Here is an 18,412-nt window from a genome sequence, read left to right as displayed (position 1 = left end):
CCTGTAATCCCAGCACGTTGGGAGGCCGAGGTGGGCGCAGTTTGAGACCAGCGTGGCCAACATGGAGGAACCCCGTCTCTATTAAAAAAACAAAAATTAGCTGGGCGCGGTGGCCGGTGCCTATAATCCCAGCTACTCGGGAGGCTGAGGCAAGAGAATTGCTTGAACCCGCGAGGCAGAGGTTGCAGTGAGCCGAGATCGTGCCACTGTACTCCAGCCTGGGCAACAGAGCAAGACTCTGTCTTGAAAATAAAAGACAAAAAACATACAAACAAAATATGCATGTAGCTGGGCACGGTGGCTCACGCCTGTAATCCCAGCACTTTGGGAGGCCGAGGCAGGCGGATCACCTGAGGTCGCGAGTTCAAGACCAGCCTGACCAACATGGTGAAACCCCGTCTCTACTAAAAATACAAAAATTAGCCGGGTGCGGTGGTGGGCGCCTGTAATCCCAGCTACTAGGGCGGCTGAGACATGAGAATAGCTTGAACCCGGGAGGCGGAGGTTGCAGTGAGCCAAGATCGTGCCATTGCACTCTAGCCTGGGCAACAGAGTGAGACTCTGTCTCAAAAACAACAACAACAACAACAACAACAAAATACAAAAAAAAAAAAAAAAAAAGCATGTAAAGTTCCTTTATGTCTTTTAATGACTTTATAGCCGATTTCTCTTTGTCATTGAACAATATTTCATTGTATGGATATACCACAGTTTGTTCATCTATTCACCTATTGAAGGACAGCTTGGTTGCTTCCAAGTTTTGAAAATTATGAATAAAGTTGTTATAAACACTCATGTGCAGGTTTTTTGTAGACTTAAGCTCTTTAATTCTTTGGGTAAATATTAAGGAGTGCAATTGCTGAATTTTATGGTAAAAGTATATTTAGCTTTTAAAGAAACTGCCAAATTGCCTTTCAAAGAGATGACCATTTTGCATTTCCACCAGCAATGAATGAGAATTGGTGTCACTTCACATCCTCATCAGCATTTGTGTTGTCAGTGTTCTGGATTTTGGCCATTTTAATAGGTATGTTGTGTTATCTCACTTTTTTAAAATTTGAATTTCCCTAAACATATACTGTGGAGCATCTTTTCATATGCATATTAATCATCTGTATATCTTCTTTGGTGAAATGACTGTTAAGGTCTTTGGCCATTTTTTCATGGGGTTGTTTATGTTCTTACTGATGAGTTTTAAGAGCTCTGTGTATTTTGAATAACAGTACTTTATCTGATATGTCTTTTGCCTGTATTTTCTCCCCATCTGCAGCTTGTATTTTCATTGTCTTGGTATTATAGTGTTTTTGATCACTAGCACGTCTTTTTGGTTCTTTCTTAGAATTTTCATCTCTCTGCTTACATTGCCCATGCGTTCTTGTATGCTGTCATCTTAGCATCTTAATCAGTTGTTTCAAATTCCTGGTCTGAGAATTCCAACATCCCTGTCATATCTGAGTCTGGTTCTGATGTTTGCTCTCTCTCTTTAAAGTGTGTATTTTGTCTTTTTTTATGTCTTGTTATTTTTTTCTTGATAGCAGGACATGCTGTGCTGGGTAAAATGAGCTGCTATAAGCAGGCCTTTAGTAATGTGGTGGCAAAGTGTGGAGGGAGAAAAGCATTCTGCAGTCCCACAAGTAGGTCTCAGTCTATTAGTGAGCCTGTGTCTCTGGACTGTGAGCTTTAAACATGCTTTTTAGGTTTTTCCCCACTTTCGGTGGTACTGGATGGCTAGAGTGGGCTGGGGTTGGTTATTTCCCTTCCCGCAGATCCATCGGGCTCTTGATAAAACCCCAGCAGGTTAGATTGAGATTAAATGGTTTCTCCTGAGGGCAGACCTTGTTAAGAAGAACAGAATGGGCTGGGCGCAGTGGCTTATGCCTGTAATCCCAGCACTTTGGGAGGCCGAGGCAGGTGGATCACCTGAGATCAGGAGTTCAAGACCAGCTTGGCCAACATGGCGAAACCCCGTCTCTACTAAAGATACAAAAATTAGCCGGGCGTGATGGCAGGCGCCTGTGATCCCAGCTGCTCAGGAGGCTGAGGCAGAGAGAACTGCTTAAAACCCAGGAGGCGGAGGTTGCAGTGAGCTGAGATCGCGCCGCTGCACGCCAGCCTGGGCGATAGATTGAGACTCCGTCTTAAAAAAAAAAAAAAAAAAAAAACCAGAATGATCTGGCCTGTTGCAAACTGGTTCTTGCCCTACCCGCTACCAGAGGGGATTTTTCTCCCTCATTGTGAGAACTTGGTTGAGCTCCTGAGATAAAATTCACAAATTTGTAGCTGGAGATTTTTTCCTGAGATTCGTCCACAGAAAGCCTCAAGCAGTGTCTTAATTACAGCTCAGGTGTCCCTCCTCCAGCACTGATTCAGGTGGAGAATTTTGCTCTTTGGCTTTCTGGTCTGGTAAGTTGTAGTACTCCGTATTTGCCTTTCTGTCTCTCCAATTTTGGGGGCAGTGGTTTGCCCTGTGACCTCACAGGAAGTATGGAAAACCTTCAGCCATGAGTGTGGATTTTCCTATTTTTAGTTCCATCGTGGTTTTGTTGTTGTTTTTCTTTTTTTCTTTTTCTTTTTCTTTTTTTTTTTTTGAGACAGAGTCTTGCTCTGTTGCCCAGGTTGGAGTGCAGTAGCGCGGTCTCGGCTCACTGCAAGCTCCGCCTCCCGGGTTCACGCCATTCTCCTGCCTCAGCCTCCCAAGTAGCTGGGACTACAGGTGCCCGCCACCACGCCCGGCTAATTTTTTGTATTTTTAGTAGAGACGGGGGTTTCACCGTATTAGCCAGAATGGTCTTGATCTCCTGACCTCATGATCCGCCCCCCTCGGCCTCCCAAAGTGCTGGGATTACAGGCGTAAGCCACCGTGTCCAGCCTGTTTTTCTTTTCACTGTTTAGTTCCTGTGAACCATCAGGTCATCTTAACTTTTAATTTTAAAATTATTATAGATTAACAAGGAGTTACAAAGAAAGTAGAGAACTCCCCTGTACCCTCAACCCAGTTTCCTACAAAGATTACTTCTTCATTTTTTTTTTTTTTTTTGAGACTGGGTCTCGCTCTGTTGCCCAGGAGTGAGTCCAGTGGTGTGATATCGGCTGACTGCAACCTCCCCTCTTGGGTTCAAGCGATTCTCCTGCCTCAGGCTCCGGAGTAGCTGGGATTACGGGCACCCACCAGCACAACAGGCTAATTTTTGTACTTTTAGTAGAGACAAGGTTTCACCATGTTGACCTAGCTAGTCTTAAATTCCTGACCTCAGGTGATCCACCCGTCTCAGCCTCCCAAAGTGCTGGGATTACATGGGTGAGCCACCCAATGTGCCGGCCCAATGGTTACTTCTTATATAACACAATATCGAACACAGGAATTTGACACTGGTATGATATGTGTGTATGGTTCTAAATCATTTTTATCACATGTGTAGGTTTGGGTACCTAACACTGGAAACCAGATACAAAAATAATTCCAGCACCACAAAGATCTCCCTGTGAATGCCACCCCTTAATTAGTCATACCGACTTACCTCTCCTTTTGACAAAAATTCTTTTTTTTTGTTTGTTTGTTTGTTTGTTTAAGATAGAGTCTCGCTCTTTCTCCCAGGCTGGAGTGCAATCTCGGCTCACTGCAACCTCTGCCTCCCGTGTTCAAGTGATTCTCCTGCCTCTGCCTCTGCCTCCCGAGTAGCTGAGATTACAGGTGTCAGTCGCCAGGCCTGGTTACTTTTTCTATTTTTAGTAGAGATGAGATTTCACCATGTTGGCTAGGCTGGTCTCAAACTCCTGACTTCAAGTGATCTTCTTGCCTTGGCCTCCCACAGTGCTCGGATTACAGGCGTGAGCCACTGTGCCCGGCCTTGACAAAAATTCTACCATTCTTTTTCATTTTGAGAATGTTATAGAAATAGAATCATATAATAGATGACCTTTAAAAATTGGCCTTTTCCACAGCCTAGTTCCCTCAAGATCCATCCAACTCATGATATCAATAGCTCCTGACTTTTTATTGCTGAGTATTCCGTGGGATGTATGGACAACTGTTATTTAACCATTCACATATTGAAAGACATTTTGATGCTTTCCAGTGTTTTGCTATTACAAATAAAGCTGCTATTAACAATTGTATACAGATTTTTGTGTGGACAAAAGTTTTCACATCATTTGTGGTCTATGTATTTTGAAACCATGTTATTGGATGCATACACATTTAGAATGTTTATGTTTCTCTTTTATAAAATGTCTCCTATTACTATAAAATACATATCTTATTGTTATGAAATATCTCTGTGGTAATGCTTCTTGTCTTAAATTCTACATTTTAAAAAATGTTGGCCGGATGTGGTGGCTCACACCTACAATCCCACTTTGGGATTGTAGGTGTGATCCTATAACTTTGGGAGGTTGAGGCAGGAGGACCACTGGAGGTCAGGAATTTGAAACCAAGCTGGCCAACATGGTGAAATCCCGTCTCTACTAAAAATACAAAAATTAGCTGGGCATGGTGATGCATGCCTGGAATCCCAGCTACTCTGGAGGCTGAGGCAGGAGAATCGCTTGAACCTGGGAGATGGAAGTTGAAGTGAGCTGAGAGCATGTCACTAAACTCCAGTCTGGGTGACAGTGTGAGACTCCATCTCAAACAAATAAATAAATATAAATAAATAAATAAATAGTAAAGTTAATATAGTCACACCAGGTAAAACACTAAAAATAGGATTAGCTTTTGTTTTGTAAATTTTTAACATTTCTCTTCTAGATGACTTACTTTATATCCTTATGCATATTTTCCCCCATGGCATTTTTTAAATTGTGGTAAAACATACATAATATAAAATTTGCCATTTTAATCATTTTAAGAGTACGTTTTGGTAAAATTAAATAAATTTAGTGTGGTGGAACCATCACCATCATCCATCTCCAGAACTTCTTTAGCATCCCAAACTGAAACTCTATAACCATTAAACAAAAACTCCCCATCTGCTCCCCTTCAGCCCTTGGTACCCATTGTCTATCTCTATAAATTTTGATTGCGCTTTTATGTATCTAATAGAAGTGGATTATACAATATTATACAAATATTATACAATATTTGTCCTGTTTGGCTTTTTTCACTTAGCTTAATGTCCTCAAAGTTCATTCACGACATGGTATTTATGAGAATTTCATTTTTTCTAAGGCTTAATTATATCCCATTGCATGTATATATCACATATTTATCTGTCAATGGACATTGGGTTAAATCTATCTTTTTTTGGGGGGGAGGGGATGACAAGGTCTCATAATGTCACCAGGCTGCAGTGCAGTGGCAGCTAATTTTAAATTTTTTTTGTAGAAGTAGCGATCTCACATTTTGCCCAATCCGGTCTTGAACACCTTGCCTCAAGGGGTCCTTCAGCCTCAGCCTCCCAAACTGCTGGAATTACAGATGTGATCCAGCATGCCCAGCCCCATCTTTTGACTATTGTGGATAACGCTACTGGGAACAACTGGCGTGCAAGTATCTGAGCTTCTGCTTTCTTTTTTTTTTTTTTTTGAGAGGAGTCTGGCTCTGTCGCCCAGGCTGGAATGCAGTGGCCTGATCTTGGCTCACTGCAAGCTCCACCTCCTGGGTTCATGCCTCAGCCTCCCGCATAGCTGGGACTATAGGAGCCCTCCACCACGCCCGGCTAATATTTTTGTATTTTTAGTAGAGACGGGGTTTCACCGTGTTAGCCAGGATGGTCTCCATCTCCTGACTCTCCTGACCTCGTGATCCGCCCACCTCGGCCTCCCAAAGTGCTGGGATTACAGGCGTGAGCCACTGGGCCCAGCTGAGCTTCTGCGTTCAATTCATTTAGATAAACACCTAGAAGTGGAATTGTTGGACCATATGGTAATAATATGTTTAATTTTTTTAGAAACTGCCATACTGTTTTCTACAGTGGCTGTACTATTTTACATTCCCACCAGCAATGCACCAGAATAATAATTTTCCATATCCTTGCTGGTATTTATTTTGCTTTTTGTTTTCTTTTTCTTTTTTTCTAATAGCCACCCTAAGGGGTCTCAGATGCTATCTCACTGTGGTTTTGATTCGCATTTTCCTAATGGTTAGTGAAGTTGAGCATTTCTTTATGTGCTTACTGGCTATTTGTGCTTGTATCTTCTTTGGAGAAATGATCCAATTCCTTTGCCCAATTTGAACTGGGTTGTGTTGTTGTTGTTGTTGAATTGTAGTAGCTCTTTACATATTCTGGATATTAATTCTTTGTCAGAGACATGCTGCACAAATATTTTCTTCTGTTCCATGGATTGTCTTTTCACTCTTTTGATAGTGTCCTAATTCAATAAATAATTCAATAAAATCTGACTAAACAGTGTCCTGACTATAAATGTTTTTATTTTATTTTTATTGTTTATTTATTTCTTTATTTTTTGAGACAGAGTCTCGCTCTGTCACCCAGGCTAGAGTGCAGTGGTGCAATCTTGGCTCACTTGAACCTCCGCCTCTCGGGTTCAAGTGATTCTCCTGGCGTGGCCTCCCAAGTAGCTGGGACTACAGGCACATGACACCACACCTGGCTAAGTTTTGTAATTTTAGTAGAGATGGGGTGTCACCATATTGGTCAGGCTGGTCTCGAACTCCTGACCTCAGGTGATCCACCCGCCTCGGCCTCCCAAAGTGCTGGGATTACAGGAGTGAGCCACCGTGCACAGCCTACAAATGGTATCAATTTGATGAAGTCTAATTTATCTATTTTTGTCATTGTTCTCTGTGCTTTTGGTGTGATATCCAAGAAATCATTGCCAAATGTCATGAAGACTTTCTCCAATGTTTTCATCTAAGAATTTTAAGGTTTTAGCACCTATGTTTACATCTTTTATCTGTTTTTAAGTTAGTTTTTACGTGTATTATAAGGTAAACATCCAACTTCATTCTTTTGCATGTAGATATCCAGTTTTCCCAGCACCATTTGTTGAGAAGTCAGTCCTTTCTCCATTAAATGGCCCTGGCACCCTTGTCACAAATCAGTTGGCCATATAAGCCATAGTTTATTTCTGGGCCCTCTATTCGCTTGTGTCTGTATGTCTCTCCTTATGCCAGTACCATACTGTTTTGATTACTGTAGCTTTAAAGTAAATGTTGAGGTCAGGAAGTATGAAGCCTCCAACTTTGTTCTTCTTTTTCTTTTTTTCTTTTATTTTTGCATAAAGACAAACTTTATTGAGCCCCTCAGCACTAGCTCTCTTTCTCCTGCACAGTCTTGGTTCCCCGGAGACGTCCAGTCCGGCGGGGAGCAATGAGACCCACTTTGCGGCCAGCAGGGGCATCCATCTTGAAGGCTGGCTGGGCCTACCACAAATATAAGGCAAAGAAGAAATGCAGGCCACGAGTACGGGGTGTGGCCATGAACCCTGTGGGTCCTTCTGAAGGTGGCAACTCCCAGCACATTGGCAAGCCCTCCATCATCATGAAGGTGTTTAAAGTTTGTCAAATCCTTTTTTGCATTAACGCAAAGGACTGTGTTTTTTCTTTCCTTCTGTTTACGTATACATTATATTAATTACTTGTTTTGTATGCTGAATCCTTCCATTTCAGGAATAAATCCTACTTTGCTATGGTGTATAATCCTTTTAATATGTTGTTGAATTTAGTGTGCCAGTATTTTGTTGAGGAATTTAGCATCAATATTCATAAAAAAATATTGGCCTGTAGCTTTCTTTTTTGTAATGGCTTTGTCTGGCTTTGGTATCAGAATAATGCTAGCTTCATAAAATGGGTTAGGAAGTGTTTCCTACTCTTCAGTTTTGTGGAAAAGTGTGAGAAGGACTGCTTAAGTCTTTAACTGTTTGATAGAATTCATCAGTTAAGCCAGCTGGTCCAGGGCTTTTTTTCATGGTAGGTTTTTGATTACTGTTTCAATATCCTTACTAGTTATAGGTCTATTCAGATTTCTAATTCTTTATGATTCAATCTTTGTAGATTGTGTGTTACTAGGAGTTTGTTCATTTAATCTAGGTCATCCAATTTGCTGGCATACAATTTTTCATAGTGTACTCTTATAATTCTTTTTATTTTTGTAAATTCAGTGATAATATCCCCGCTTTCACTTCCAATTTTAATAATTTGAGTCTCTTGTCTTTTTTTTGTTTTTCCTTAGTCTAGCTAAATGTCAAGTTTGCTGACAATGTAGACAATGTAGACAACTTTTCAAAGAACTTCTGGTTTTATTGAATTGTCTGTATTGTTTTCAGCCTGTCTTTTCTGATGGCCTTTTATTATAGCCTGCCCTATGGATTTAGCACTTTCTAACCAGTCTCCACAATTGCATAAGCGTATTACTTCTTCAATTTATCGGTCTCTTCCTGTGCACCTCTCTCCCAATCTCTCCCTCTCTCTCCCTCTCCCTCCCTCCTTCTCTGTCTCCACCTCTCTCTCCCACCTTCCCCGCGTCTTACACGCACACACACACACACCCCTTGAGTACACACAAAAGGAACACACCTGGGAAACCAGAGCATTTCCAGTTCCTTTTCAGTTACGACCCACTCTCCCCAGATGGAAGCACTATTGTGACTTCTGGCTGGACAGCGGAATGTTGCCTGCTTTATAATTTAAATCAGTGGAGCCACAGAGTACGTCCTTTTCTGTCTGGTTTACTTTAGTCGACATCTCTGTGAGATTCATCCACATAGTTGTAGATTGTTCATTCTCGTTGCAATAGATTATTTCATGTGAATTCATTCATGCATCTGCTGATGGGCGCTTGGGAAGTTTCCAGAAGTTTTTATTATTCTGAATAGGTTACTGGGCATTCTGGTAAATATATTTGGTGAATATATGTACCAATTTGTGGTAGGCAAATAACAACCGTCAGGATGTGATATCTTTGATTTTAATAAGTGGAAAGTCTGAAAGATATGGAAAGAAACTACCAGAAAAAAAAAATCTGAGTAGAAAATGTAGATTTTCTAAAGCCAAACCTGGATTGTTTCGCCCTAGGTGCTTCAATTCTAACTTTTACTGGCAGTGTTGTTTCCGTAGTGTAGTGGTTATCACGTTCGCCTAACACGCGAAAGGTCCCTGGTTCGAAGCCAGGCGGAAACAAGTGGTTGCTTTCTTTAAGTTTTGTTCCTGATCTTGAGAGTCTCCATTTGAACAAGATACGACCTTCGTATATGAACAAGCACCTAAATCAAAGGATCTCATATCCTCCTTTTTTTTATTTGAGCCACCTCAGGAACATTTTTGCTCCCTCCTTTGTCCTGAGCCGCGGCGAGGCCCACATAGCCCCATCTTCCCACGCCCCAGCATGTCGCTGTCCCAGCTCCCTCCCCTTATGGTCTGCATGGCCTGTAGTTTCTAGGGCCCAGAGCAGGCTCTCGTGGTGCAGGACCCCGCCTATACTGTGCAGGTGAGATTGGCTTCCTTGCAATTTCCAAAGCCACTTGTGCAGGTTCTTCGCAAAGAGATTTTCCTCAGAAGTTTCTAATTATAAGCAATGCTTAGGACACAGACCTGTGAGAAAAAAATAAAAAAAGAAACAGGGCCATGCTTTGAGCCAAGTGAATAACTGATATTCTATTGTCTGCCCTTTACCCCTAAGTGCAGAGAGAATTTTTCACAAAATAGATAAGAGGCAATTTCATGTGGATACTTAGATAATAAAAAATTAGATACTGGCCTGGCCTCTATGGGTACTCAACGCCAGATGTCGGCATTATTGGTAAGATGCGCCAATCAACTGAACTGATCAGTAACAAAGAAACTGATTTATTTCTTAAACTTAAGAGTGTGCTAGGCTGGACGCCACAGTGGCTCAGGTCTGTAATCCCGTCACTCTGGGAGGCCGAGGCGGGTGGATTACTTGAGGTCAGGAGTTCAAGACCAGCTTGGCAAACATGGCGAAACCCCCATCTCTACAAAATTACAAAAATTAGCTGGGCGTGGTGGCACACACCTGTAGTCCCAGCTACTTGGGAGGCTGAGGTATGAGAATTGCTTGACTCTGGGAGGAGGAGGTTGTAGTGAGCCAAGATTGTGCCACTGCACTCCAGCCTGGGCAACAGAATGAGACTCTGCCAAAAAAAAAAAAAAAAGTGTGCTAAACTAGCATTGTCACTTTAAATTTCACTGTAATAAAGCAGACGATTCCCTAACTTCTAATATCCACCTTCTGTAATCTACCTGTAGTGCCTCACTGAGTTTTTTAATAAACTCTCCAACCAAATGGTTGTAAATTACTTGTTTTAACAACAAAACCAAAGAGCAACAATTAAAAAAAAAAAAAAAGCTTGATATAGGGAAAAAGAGGAGGACCACATTCATGTAACTTTCATTACAGTATATTGTTATAATTGTTATATTTTATTATTAGTTGCTGTTATTTACCCTGGCTGTTTTATCAATTAAACCATTATAGGTGTGTGTTGTAAACCCAAAATATCTGAGACAGATCTCAACCAATTTAGAGAGTTTATTTTGCTAAGGTTAAGGATACGCCTATTACACAGGCTCAGGAGGTCCTGACAACGTGTGCCCAAGGTGGTCAGGGTACAGCTTGCTTTTATGCATTTTAAGGAGACATGAGACATCAATCAGTATGTGTAAGATGTACATTGGTTCGATCCAGTAGGACTGGACAACTCAAAGTGGTGGTGGGGTCTTCCAGGTCATAGGCAAAAAAGACACAAAAGACAAAGGTTGCATTCCTTTGAGTCCTTGATCAGCCTTTCACAGAATACACAATTTAGTCTGGCTCAGTGAATCTGCATTTTTACATAAACAATAAGGCAGAGGAAACAATCAGTTATGCATTTGTCTCAGGTGAGCAGAGGGAGGACAGTTCTTTTTTTTTTTTTTTTTTTTTGTGACAGAGTCTCACTCTGTCACCCAGGCTAAAGTGCAGTGGTGCGATCTTGGCTCACTGCAACAACCTCCGCCTCCTGGGTTCAAGCGATTCTCCTGTCTCAGTCGCCTCAGTAGCTGGGATTACAGGCGCATGCCACTACACCTGGCTAATTTTTGTGTTTTTAGTAGAGACAGGGTTTTGCCATGTTGGCCAGGCGGGTCTCGAACTCCTGACCTCAGGTGATCCACCCACCTTGGCTTCCCAAAGTGCTGGGATTATAGGCGAGAACAACCACATCCGGCCAGAGGGATGACTTTCTGTCCCACACCTGTGAAGGTAAACTATCAGTTTACATTGCCAGGGTGAAATTCAACAGAATTGTTTTAGGATAAACACCTTGAAGCCCACAAGGAATTTCCTTGTGGGCAAATTGTGAGGGAGGTATGTAGCTCTTTTATCTTTTTAGCTATCTTGTTTAGGAATAAAATGAGAGGCAGTTTTGCGTGTAGTTCCCAGCTTGACTTTTCTGTTGACTTAGTGATTTTAGGGTTCTAAGATTTATTTTCCTTTCACAGTGTGTATAGAAGAAAAAAAGTTATGTATAGGGTTTAGTACTATCAGCAGTCTCAAGCATCCACTAGGGGTCTTGGAATATATCCCCCATGAGTAAAGGGACTATTGTATCTGAAACTGTACCAAACTAAGAAGAAAGGCATAAGAGTGTGCACTAATGGGACATCCACAGTTGGGGCCCAGGCTTTTTCTAGGCACAGAATTACTGAGAAATTCACTGATCTTCCTCACATGCAGAAGAATTTGTTATAAGATGCTATGAAACAGGTTTTCCTGCTTTACTCTGAAATGCTACATTACTCTGAAATGACCAAATCACAAAATATTGATGGTTAAAAAAATTTTTCAGGTCACTAAATGTAATTGCCCAACGAGTTCACCTTGCCTGCTGCCTAGACAGAGCCAATTTATCAAGACAGGGAAATTGCAATGGAGAAAGTAATTCACGCAGAGCCAGCTGCGTGGGAGACCGGAGTTTTATTACTCAAATCTGTCTCCCGGAGCATTGGAGCACTAGGGGATGGTAATTTTAAAAGATAATTTAGCGTCAAGTGCGGTGGCTCATACCTGTAATCCCAGGACTTTGGGAGGCTGAGGTTTGCAGATTATCTGAGGTCAGGAGTTCGAGACCAGCCTGGCCAAATGGTGAAATCCCATTTCTACTAAAAATACAAAAATTAGCTGGGCGTAGTGGCGGGAGGGGAGCCTGTAATCCCAGCTACTCGGGAGGCTGAGGCAGGAGAATCGCTTGAACCCGGGAGGCGGAGGTTTCAGTGTGCCGAGATTGTGCCATTGCACTCCAGCCTGGGCAACAAGAGCGACAGTTGATCTCAAACAAACAAAAATAAATAAATTAATTAAAAAATAATTTAGCGGGTAAGGGGCTTGCTGATTGGTCAGGTTGGAGATGGAATTATAGCAGTGGTCGAAGTGAGGTTTTCTTGCTGTCTTCTGTTCCTGGGTGGGATTGCAGAACTGGGTGGTGGTAGCTGATCCATCAAATGTAGGGTCTGCAAAATATCTCAAGCACCGATATTAGGTTTTACAGTAGTGATGTTATCCCCAGGAGCAATATGGGGAGCTTCAGATTCTTGCAGCCAGAGGATGCATGACGGACCCCTAAACCATAATTTGTAATCTTGTAGCTAATTTGTTACTCCTATACAGGCGACTGGTCCCCAGGCAAGAAGGGAGTTTCTTTTGGGAAAAAGCTGTTATGGTCTTTGTTCTAAACCATAAACTATAAACTAAGTTCCTCCCAAAGTTAGTTCAGCCTACATCCAGGAATGAACAAGGACAGCTTGGAGGTTAGAAGAAAGATGGTTAGATCAGATCTCTTACACTGTCTCAGTTAAAATTTTGCAGTGGTTGTTTCATAAAGGCCAAAAAAAAAAAGTTTAAAGTTTATTAATAGCAAAGAAGTCACTCAACTTTAAAAGTTTCCTCTGCTCGGTCCGGCGCGGTGTCTCATGCCTGTAATCCCAGCACTTTGGGAGGCCGAGAAAGGTGGATCGCCTGAGGTCAGAAGTTCGAGACCAGCCTGACCAACATAGCGAAAAGCCGCCTCTACTAAAAAAACTCCACAAAAATTAGCTGGGCATGGTGGCGTGTGCCTGTAGTTCCAGCTACTCAGGAGGCTGCGACAGGAGAATTGCTTGAACCGGGGAGAATTGCTTGAACCCAGGAGGTGGAGGTTACAGTGAGCTGAGATTGCACCACTGCACTACAGCCTAGGCGACAGAACGAGACTCCGTCTCAAAAAAAAAAAAAAAAAAAAAAAAAATTTCCTCTGTCAAAATACCTTTCCTTTTTCACCTGGCCCGGCATTTGTGAAGTATTTGGGTCACTGGGGAAACCCCTTCCTGGGTCTCGGGTTGTGGAATTTTGGTATTGTTGGTTTTGATAAATGGAAGATACAAGGAAAGGAAAAACTTGCCTCAAATATGAAAATGCTCTAAAGGGAAAAATACATTGCACAATACTAAATACGGGACATCCAAGAAACCTCCATTTTAATTTTTAGAGGTGACTCTTGGGTGTACGGTAGTTTCCGTAGAGTAGTGGTTCTCACGTTTGCCACACACAAGAAAAATCCTCTCCTGAAACTGGGCGGAAATATACCCTGCCAGTATTGTTTTTTTCTTCTCTCTCCACTTTAGCTTAGTTAATTCTTCTTTCACTAAACTCGACTCCAGTCGTCAACGCAAACGTCAACGTCAAAGGTGAACACTGAACATTGTTGCAAAACTAGTATCGCTGTGGGGTCCTAACTTTGGCCTCTAACCTGGGCTGAGGCGCAGGTGGCACAGGTCCCACCTACCTGGTGCGTCTGGCCACTCTTCACAGTCAGGAAAGAGTAAGGCTCTCAAGGTTTATAAAATGGAACAGAACTCCCTTTGGGGTTTGTTGTTTGTTTGTTTGGGGTTTTTTGTTTGTTTTCTTTTTGTTTTTGAGACAGGGTCTCACTCTGTCGCCCAAGCTGGAGTGCAGTGGCACAATCAGGGCTCACGGCTGCCTGGACCCCCCGGGGTCAAGCAATTCTCCCACCTCAGCCCCCAGAGTAGCTGGGACCACAAGCTCATGCCACCATGCCAGGCTAAAATTTTAATGTTTTGTTGCAGGTAGGGGAAGGAGTGTCTCACTATATTGCCCAGGCTGGTCTCGAACTCAAGGGCTCAAGAGATCCTCCCGCCTCAGCCTCTCAGAGTGTTGGGATTACAGGCATGAGCCACCAGGCCTGGCAGAGCTTCCCTTTGAATCACATCTGCGTACATTTCATTGTGCTATCTTTTTATCATTGATCCATATATATCACTTAAGAGTTCTTTGCCAGATATTTGTATTGCAAATATCTTCTTGTCACTTGAGTCTGGGAAACACTTTAATGATCTCTTGTGATGAAATTGTTAATTTTCGTGGCACATGTCTATAATTCCAGCTACTTGGGAGGCTGAGGCGGGAGAACTGCTTGAACCTGGAAGGTAGAGGTTACAGTGAGCCGAGATGGCACCACTGTACTGCAGCCTGGGCAACCCAGCAAGACTCCGTGTCAAAAATAATAATTAGAAGAAGAAATTGTTAATTTTTATGAAGTCAAATTTATTTAACTTTGGTTTAGTTGTTTTTGTGTCTCCCTAAGAAATTTTTCTTTCCCCAAGCTCACATAAATATTCGATTCTTTTTTATCCCCCTCATAACTTTATTTATCTTTCACTTTTAGAGTTATGAGCAAAAAACCTGAACAGGCACTTCCAAAGCAGAATATGTTAATGACCAATGAGCACATGAGCATATGTTTTGACAGCAATAAAAAGTTTGCTGATTTCTTTATTTTAACCAGTGGTGACCAGACAAAAGACCTCAACGGTCTCTGGTAACATTATTTTCTTGCCGGAAATCTTTTCAAAACTCTTCCGTGAAGGTTGTGTTTTTCTGGGGGAGGGGTGGAAGCGTGATTTGAGGTGGGTTGCAGAGGGAGATAAGACAAGGTTTCTGCCTTCAGGATTTTCAGGAATATCTGCCCTTCAGAAGCTCTGCTTAATGTGATTCTGCTGATCTCCCTTTCTTTTTCAGTTTGCTCCATTCCTCCAATCCTGAGACTTACTTCATAGCTGCATTTGATCTACATCTCTTCGGCTCCAGATGGTTTTACTAGGGGTCAATGTGGGCTGCATCTCTCTGGGACAAAGGGAGAGCTACTGGAGTCAGATTGGCCTCTCCAGCCAAAACAGCCTACCAGTTAGGTGCTCGAGCCATAAGGTCCTATCAGCTATGTGCTCAGTCTCTGCTAGGAGCCATCCTACGCTGTCAGAAAGCTCTTCCTTAGTGGGTGAAATGGGAAGTCCCCTGGGACTTGAAATTGAGGTCAATCAGAGGTGGGGGGTCAGAAATTCAAGACAGTCTAGAGCTGGAGGTGGGAGCCCAACCTTTCTGGTAGTTCCAGTGGTGCCTGTACACACTAGATTTGTGGGGCCCTAATTTGTGGGGCTAGTAGCAGAATTTATTGGAATTGACGAAGAAAAGATTTTAAGTTGTAGTTTTTTGATGTAATGTGCAAGTATTATTACATATTTTGCTAGAGAGTAAAGGTAAATCCATTTTTCTTTTGATTAAAAAAAGTATTGAGGCAAAAAGAGCTTGCCATGAGATTTACTCTCTTGACAAAAAAAAAAATTTTTTTTTTTGAGATGGAGTTTTGCTCTTGTTGCCCAGGCTGGAGTGCAATGGCGCAATCTCAGCTCACCACAACCTCCACCTCCGAGGTTCAAGCTGTTCTCCTGCTTCTGCCTCCCCAGTAGCTGGGATTACAGGCATGTGCCACCACGCCAGGCTAATTTTGTATTTTTAGTAGAGACAGGGGTTTCTCTATGTTGGTTAGGCTGGTCTTGAACTCCTGACCTCAGGTGATCCACCCACCTCGGCCTCCCAAAGTGCTGGGATTACAGGTGTGAGCCACCATGCCCGGCGACAAAAATTTAAGAGTACAATATAGTATTGTTAACTACAGGCACAATGTTGTACAGCAGATCTCTAGAACTTACCTTGCATAACTGAAATTCCCATTTTCCCCTTCCTCCAACCACAGGCAACCACCATTCTGGTCTCTGATTCAACGAGTTTGGTTATTTTAGACATCTCAAGTGGAATCAAGCAGTATTTGTCCATTTGTGGGAAGCTCATTTCACTTACAATAATGTCCTCAAAGTTGATCCATGCTGTTGCATGTTGCAGAATTTCCTTTTTTTTCTTTTTCTTTTGAGACAGGGTCTTGCTTTGCCTTTCAGGATCGAGTGCAATGGTATGATGTTGGCTCACTACAGCCTCAATCTCCTGGGCTCAAATGATCCTCCCACCTCAGTCTCCTGAGTAGCTAGGACTGCACACCACCATGCTTGGCTAATATTTTAATTTTTTGTAGAGACAGGCTCTCACTGTATTGCTCAAGCGATCATCCCACCTCAGCCTCCCAAAGTGCTGGAATTATAGGCGTGAGCCACCATGCCTGGCCAGAATTTCCTTTATTTTAAAGGCTGAATAATATTCTATTGTATGTATATACCATGTTTTCTATATTAATCCCTCCACTGATGAACATTTAGGTTGCTTCCACATCTTTGGTATTGTGAATAATGCTGTAATTAATATAGGTGTGCTAATATGTCCTTGAGATTCTGAATTCAATTTTTTTGGGTATATACCCAGAAGTGGGGTTGCTGAATCATATATGGTAGTTCTATTTTTTTTTTTTTTTTTTGAGATGGAGTCTTGCTCTGTCGCCCAGGCTGGAGGGCAGTGACCCGATCTTGGCTCACTGCAACCTCCGCCTCTTGGCTTCCAGTGATTCTTCTGCCTCAGCCTCCCGAGTGACTGGGATTACAGGCGGGCACCAACACACCCAGCTAATTTTGTATTTTTAGTAGAGATGGGGTTTCGCCATGTTGCTCAGGCTGGTGTCGAACTCCTGACCTCAAGTGATCCATGCACCTCGGCCTCCCAAAGTGCTGGGATTACAGGCATGAGCCACTGCACCCGGCCTGGTAGTTCTATTTTTAATTTTTTGAAGAACCTTCATACTGTTTTCCACAGTGGCTGCACCATTTCGCAATCTCATTAACAGGGTAGAAAGCTTCCAATTTCTCTACGAACTCACCAACACTTGTCTTTTGTTTTTTTGATAATAGCTATCCTAACAGGTATAAGATGATATCTCACTTTTGGTTTGATTTGCATTCCCTTGATGATTAGTGACATTGAGCGTCTTTTCATATGGTTGTTGGCTATTTGTATATCGTCTTTGGAGAAATGTCTATGCAAGTCCTTAGTACATTTTTATTACTGTTATTGTTTTTTGAGATGGAATTTTGCTCTTGTTTCCCAGGCTGGAGTGCAATGGCGCGATCTTGGCTCACCGCAACCTCTGCCTCCTAGGTTGAAGTGATTCTCCTGCCTCAGCCTCCCGAGTAGCTGGGATTACAGGCATGCACCACCACACCCAGCTAATTTTGTATTTTTAGTAGAGACGGGTTTTCTCTATGTTGGTCAGGCTGGTCTCAAACTCCCGATCTCAGGTGATCTGCCCGCTTCAGCCTCCCAAAGTGCTAGGATTACAGGTGTGAGCCACCGCGCCCAGCCCATTTTTGTTTTTAATCAGGTTTTTGTTTTTATTTGTTTTGATTAACTATGAATTGTAAGAGTTATGTATCTTGGAAATTAACCCCTTATCAGATATATGGTTTGCAAATTTTTTTTTCCCATTTAATAGGTTGCATTTTTTTTGGCTGTGCAGAAGGCCTATAATCCCAGCACTTTGGGGGGCCAAGGTGGGTGGATCATCTGAGGTCGGGAGTTTGAGACCAACCTGACCAACATGGAGAAACTCCGTATCTACTAAAAATACAAAATTAGCTGGGTATGGTGGCACATGCCTGAGGCAGGAGAATCACTTGAACCTGTGAGGCGGAGGTTGCGGTAAGTCAAGATCGCACCATTGCACTCCAGCCAGGGCAACAAGAAGGAAAGTCCATCTCAAAAAAAAAAAAAAACAAAAAAAAAAACAAGCAAACAAAGAAAAAAAACCTCTTTTGTTTGATGTAATCCCATTTTTCTATTTTTGCTCTTTTGGGCTATGATTTTGATGTCATAGTAATTAAATCATTGCCAAGACCGATGTCCTAAAGCTTTCCTCCCAGAGTTTTATAGTTGCAGATCTTAGATTTAAGTCATTAATCCATTTTAGTTAATTTTTGTGAATGATGTAAACAAGGGTCTAATTTCATTCTTTTTCATGTGAATATCTAGTTTTCTCAACATCATTTGTTGAAGAGGCCGTTTTTTTCCCATTGTGTGTTCTTGGCAACTTTGTTAAAGATCAGTTGACCATATATTTGTGGATTAATCTCTGGACTCTCTATCCTGTTATTTTGGTTTATATACTTGTCTTTATGCTAGTACCAGACTGTTTTAATAACTGTAGCTCTGTAGTATATGCTGGAATCAGGAAGTGTGATGTCTTCAGC

The 18,412-nt window shown here is 42.2% G+C and overlaps 1 non-coding gene across 1 annotated transcript; it reads left to right on the top strand.

Moving 5' to 3' along the window:
• Positions 1-9,006: 9,006 nt before the first annotated feature.
• TRNAV-AAC (transfer RNA valine (anticodon AAC)) lies at positions 9,007-9,079 on the top strand. The gene has a single exon. It is a non-coding gene; the product is annotated as a tRNA-Val (tRNA).
• The last annotated feature ends 9,333 nt before the right edge of the window (positions 9,080-18,412 follow it).

The sequence above is a fragment of the Pongo abelii genome, chromosome 5 (assembly GCF_028885655.2).
Source record: "Pongo abelii isolate AG06213 chromosome 5, NHGRI_mPonAbe1-v2.0_pri, whole genome shotgun sequence".
Taxonomy (NCBI): Eukaryota; Metazoa; Chordata; class Mammalia; order Primates; family Hominidae; genus Pongo; species Pongo abelii.
This window is presented reverse-complemented; position numbering and strand designations above follow the sequence as displayed.